This window comes from Amblyraja radiata, chromosome 19 (assembly GCF_010909765.2).
Source record: "Amblyraja radiata isolate CabotCenter1 chromosome 19, sAmbRad1.1.pri, whole genome shotgun sequence".
In the NCBI taxonomy this organism is placed as follows: Eukaryota; Metazoa; Chordata; class Chondrichthyes; order Rajiformes; family Rajidae; genus Amblyraja; species Amblyraja radiata.
In genome coordinates, this window is record NC_045974.1 from 17,348,460 (window position 1) to 17,354,459 (window position 6,000).

Consider the following 6,000-nt stretch of genomic DNA (forward strand, 5'->3'; position numbering starts at 1 on the left):
TCATTCCCTGCATACGGGGATTGGCTCAGCGATTGATAGAAACAGCCCTGACAAAGAACAGTGCTGCCACCATGATGGCCTTCAGAACACGGTATGACCAACGAGAGGAGGAAAGGGAGGTGAAGAATCTGCTGCTAGCATTAGAAAAGGAGGAGATAGTGTAAATCAAGGGTGCGTAGCAAAAAGAAAAGGATGGATTGTGAGGAAAGAGTTAATAGACATGGTTGATTTAGACTAGGGATAGAAAATTATAACTTTGAAAGAAATAAGATGTCAGCAGAAGCCAGACTGCTAGTAGAATAGAAAGTAACGATATAAAGAACAGAGAGAAATTCTAGATAAAAAGTAGCAACAGAAATACTTCAGTAGAAGTTTGGGTGGGCGTTCCACGACGTTCTCGTGGGAATCTGGGTTTTATGTTATGATTGGAAGAAGCACAATGGGTGTGAAAATAGTGAAAATAAATGTATAAAGATAGAAGACATCCCGATACTCGGTGTGCCTCTAGGGGACATCAGTGGAGAGGCACCTATTCTGCAGAATGTGAAATTAATAAAAACACTTCTTTGTCTGAATTTGTCTCAAGAGCATTTGTGATTTTTGAATCTCACAACTTGGGGGCTCGTTTCCGAGATCCAATACTCTGGACAACTGACGGGAGTAGACGGACGAAGGGAAGGTGCACCCTGCTGAGTTCAGCGGTCTCAGACTCCTTGCTTTCCGTCAGCTGTTTAAGCAGTAGTATCCGGACCACACAGAGACTCGACAAAGAAGTGGGAGTAGTCGGAAATCGCGAAAAATCAATCGAGCAATTCCAGTGCATGGAACCCGGGTAGGAAAATTACTATTAAGTACTTCCTGGGCTATTGAGAATGATGAATACGGTACGATGAACACGGTATTAAGAATATAAGACCTTGTGGTTAACGTCCTGAAGGATTCAGGGGGCTGCAAGGCAAACCCAAAAGGGAGGGAAAAGGCCGTAAGCCAAATCCCCGCATTCTGCCCAATAGTCCATTGGGGCGAATGCTGAACCGCTGGGGGGCAGGAAATACCCAGGGGTTGGAGAAGCCAACAATGATAAGTTATAGTCAGTTGGGGAAAATGCAGAGCTGCATATGGGCAGGAAGTACCCACGGAAAATGCAGAGCTGCATATGGGCAGGAGATACCCACAGAAAATGCAGAGCCGGAGGGGGCCAAAATACCCAAGGGAAAGAGAAGACAGGGGCCGGGCTGGACGAACATCACCCGGCCAACAGGACGGGGAGTCAAAGGGCAGAAGGGGAAGATAAGAAGTTTGGTAGAAATTAGACCCCTGAGGGAGGTACCTAGGAGAGGACCCTGAGGGGGAAGGGGGTTTGTTAAATAGCCTCCTTGAAGATCCTTTAGGTCTGACAAGAACAGTTAGATCAATTCCTTTTCACAGAAGGGAAAAACAAGTAGTAAAGATTATGTTACAGGCAGTAGAAAAACAGCAAATAAGGAACAGATAGACAGGAAAATTCCTGAGACAGGATGATAAGGGAGTTACTCCCGAAAGTAGGAGATAAGAAGACGGCAGAGGCCGCGAAAGGGGGATGTGATAGAAGACGGCAAAGGCCGGGAACAAGAGTGCAGGCAGGGAGAAAATATAAATTGAATAATCTATTTGAAGTAAGAATGAAACAAAGTGATTTGTTTGAAAACCGGTTTGGAACAAATGGTTGAAATGAGCAAGTTGTAAAATTGAACACAGACGCCCCCATGGCGGAGGTGGGAATTCCCACTGTGTTTGGGCCGTAGGGGATTGCGAACAAGCTGCAAAAATGAACTCTTTGTATCCTGCTAACCTGAAAAAGAGAAGTTGTAAAAATCGTTTCTTGATGTTCTTTTAGATTTCTTGTCAGTAAAGTTAACTGGAAATAAGTTAATTGATGAAACATGACCAGCCTTTATGTTGTTTTATGGTAGACATACAAGTTGTGAAACACAGAGAGAGAGAGAGAGAGACAGACACAGAGACACAGAGAGAGCCAGATACAGAGAGAGAGAGAGAGAGACAGACACAGAGACAGCCAGACAGAGAGAGAGAGATGTTATTTATTTAGCGAATGCAAAGTCCTTTAGCCAAGCAGTTGCCTCTTGATCTGCTGTATGAAGGGTGACAAGTCCTCCTTTGAGTCTTTGTTGAAGGCATGCTTCAATGATGTGTTGAAAGGGAGTGCCACAAGCACACCGTGGGGTTGAGCTGCTGCCCCATTTGTGAAGGCTGGCCAAGCAGGGGCCATGTCCAGTCCTGAATCTATTCAGCGTCGAGAAAGAGAGAGAGAGAGAGAGACAGAGAGAGAGAGAGAGAGAGAGAGACACAGACACAGTACGAGTAAGACAGTACCCCATTTCGACCGAGGGACGAAAAGGCTTACAACCAATCATTGAGAATTTATTAGAGGACGGTTATTGGAACCATCTATGTCCCCCTACAATACTCCGATCCTACCAGTCAGAAAGACCGACGGGACGTTTAGACTCGTACAGGACTTGAGGGAACTGAACAAGGTGGTCCAAGCCCGACATCCGGTAGTGCCTAACCCTTACACCATCATGGGACGGATACCCCCAAGCCACAAATGGTTTAGTGTGGTAGATTTAAAGGATGCCTTCTGGAGCTGTCCGCTGGCAACAGAGAGTATAGACTTATTCGCCTTTGAGTGGGAAAACCTAAAAACCAGGCGAAAGCAACAATTCCGGTGGGCGGTGCTCCCTCAAGGTTTTACAGAATCACCAAATTTATTCGGCCAAATTTTAGAGCAGGTATTGGAGGATTTCCCAGGTCATGGGGAAACGCAACTATTACAGTATGTGGATGACCTCCTTTTGTCAGGAGAGAGAGAAGAGGAAGTAAGGGACGCCACAATAAGCCTGTTAAACTTCTTGGGAAGGAAGGGGTTAAGAGTGTCCCGTAACAAGCTTCAATTTGTGAAACAAGAGGTAAAATATCTGAGACATCTGATAAGTGGAGGAAAGAGACGAATCAACCCCGAAAGGATTGCTGGGATCACGGGAGTACCAATACCAAAGAATAAGAAAGAGAACCGAAAATTCCCGGGATTGATAGGATACTGTCGACTGTGGATAGATGATTACTCCAGACAAGTGAAATTCCTGTATGATAAATTGGGAGAAGAAAAAGACAAAGTTCAGTGGACCCCAGAACAGGAGGTGGAATTTGGGAAATTAAAGAACAGTTTGATTACTGCTCCCGTGTTGGCTCTGCCCTCAGTAGAACAACCTTTCCACCTGTTTGTAAATTCAGACAAGGGGGTGGCACTAGGGGTACTCACCCAGAAAAGAGGGGGAAATCGACAGCCAGTGGCCTTCCTCTCGAAAATATTAGATCCAGTCTCCAGGGGATGGCCGGGATGCATACAAGCAGTAGCAGCTACTGCAATATTGGTGGAAGAGAGTAGGAAATTAACCTTTGGAGGCACTCTGGTTGTTTCTACACCACACACAGTAAGAACCATACCCACTCAGAAATCCAACAGATGGTTAGCAGACTCTAGACTTTTAAAGTATGAGGCCATCCTGATGGAGAAAGACGATTTGATGATAATTACGGACAAGAACCTTAACCCGTCCCAATTCCTGTATCCAGCGGAGAAACAGGGTGACAAGGAAGAGGGCCCAGTACACTGCTGTAGTGAAATATTAGATTTACAGACAAAAAGCAGGGAAGACTTAGAAGAGCAACCTCTGGCTGAGGGCAGCCGGTGGTTTATAGATGGATCCTCCAGGTGCATAGATGGAAAAAGACATAGTGGATACGGTATAGTGAACGGGGAAACGATGGAGGAAATTGAAAGCGGCAGGCTGCCTGGTAGTTGGTCAGCTCAATCTTGTGAATTATATGCATTAATGAGAGCTTTAGAATTATTGGAGGGGAAGGAAGGAACAGTATATGCCGATTCAAAATACGCTTTTGGAGTAGTACACACCTTTGGGAAGATCTGGAAAGAGCGAGGAATGATAACAACTCGAGGTAAAGAATTAGCGCATGAGCAATTGGTAGGACAGACACTGGAAGCCTTGCAAAAACCAGAAAGAATAGCCATAGCATATGTGGCAGGGCATCAGAAGGGTAACACCCTGGAGGCCAGAGGAAATAGGGCAGTGGATGAGGTTGCAAAAAGAGCAGCCACAGAACAGATGGTAGAAATGAAGTCACTAATACCTTTAAGGGAACCAGAGGAAAAGATACCTATCTTTAGTGAGAAAGAACAGGAAAACATGAAAGAAATGGGGGCTCAGCGTACTTCAAATGGGAAATGGTGGACACCAAATGGAAAGCAGCTATTGAACAAAGAAATAATGAGGGAGTTATTAGGGAGATTACATGGACAAAGCCATTGGGGAACACAAGCCCTCTGTGACACCCTCCTCAGAACCTACGCTTGCTGTGGGATGTTTACCATGGCCAAACAAGTCATAAGGGGCTGTGTAATATGTCAGCGAATTAATAAGAAAATCATGAGAGCAGTCCCAGGAGGAGGACATTCATTAGCAGTTAGGCCCTTCCAAAGAATACAGATAGATTTTACCGAGCTGCCCCGGGTACGAACATGGAAGTACCTGTTAGTGGTAGTGGACCATTTCACCAGATGGGTAGAGGCATTCCCCACGGTAACTGCCACCTCACAGGCGGTAGCCAAGATATTATTAGAACAAATTATACCCAGATATGGGATTGTGGAAACGATAGACTCAGATAGAGGGACCCATTTTGCCTCCAAAACACATGAAATAATATGTGAAGCACTGGGAATAGAATGGAAATTGCATCCACCATGGCATCCCCAGAGCTCAGGGAAGGTGGAAAGAATGAATGGCACCTTAAAGACCCAAATCACCAAGTTGATAGAGGAAACGAGACTCCCCTGGACTAAGTGCCTCCCGATAGCCCTGTTGAGAATCCGAACGGCACCTCGAAAAGACATAGGGATATCACCATATGAAATGTTATTCGGGCTCCCATACTTAGGGAAGGTAGAAGGAGTCCCAACAATACAAGGGAACGATGTGTTCCTGAGGAACTATTTACTGGCAGTGTCCCAATCTCTTGCAGAACTAAAAATTAAAGGATTGCTGGCCCAGAGCCCACCACTGGACTTTCCGATTCACTCAGTCAAGGCTGGAGACTGGGTATTAATAAAAACGTGGAAAGAAGAAAAGCTGCAACCTAAGTGGACTGGACCCTACCTGGTGTTACTAATCACGGAGACAGCAGTACGAACAAAAGAGAAAGGGTGGACACACGCAAGTCAAGTTAAGGGTCCTGTGGAGGCCCCACCAGACGATATCAGCCCGTGGACTGTGCGCAAAGGAGAAGAACCATTGACTTTAACATTTACCAAGAACCCGCAGGAAAAATGAAGATTTCGTGTTGGTGGGTCGTGTGTTGGGTGGTACCCAACTTGTAAGTAATGTAACATGCATAAAAATCACAATACCACAGAATAGAAGGTCCACCACCATCCCATTTAATGTATGTAAAGGAAAATGGTGGTGCGGCTATAGAATGTATGTATGCACCCATCCCTGTAAAGATTGGCACGCGGTGTTTACTTCATCAAAATATGGGTGGCACGGACCACCTATCAAACTGATAGGTGGAGAGTATATCAAAACCCGAACGAGAAATTGCCAGGACGCGTATATGTGAGCATACAGAGTGTCCAAATACAGGAAAGTGGTAGGTATTGGATATGTGCAGATACAACAGGGAAGGACGCATGTCTGAAGTTTGAGATAGAAGTAAAGTGAGATGGGAAGATGGGAAGATACGAGGATAGGGGAGAGGTGTTCAAGATAGATGACAGTCAGAATAGGGATCCCGGGGCAACACCAGCACCACCAGTAGTCAGCAATGTCACCAGGGAAGATGAGTCTAATCTGTCTAATGATAGTAGCTGGAGAAACAGGATTAAGGCAGTTATATAAGAAAGTAATACCAACAGGGGGA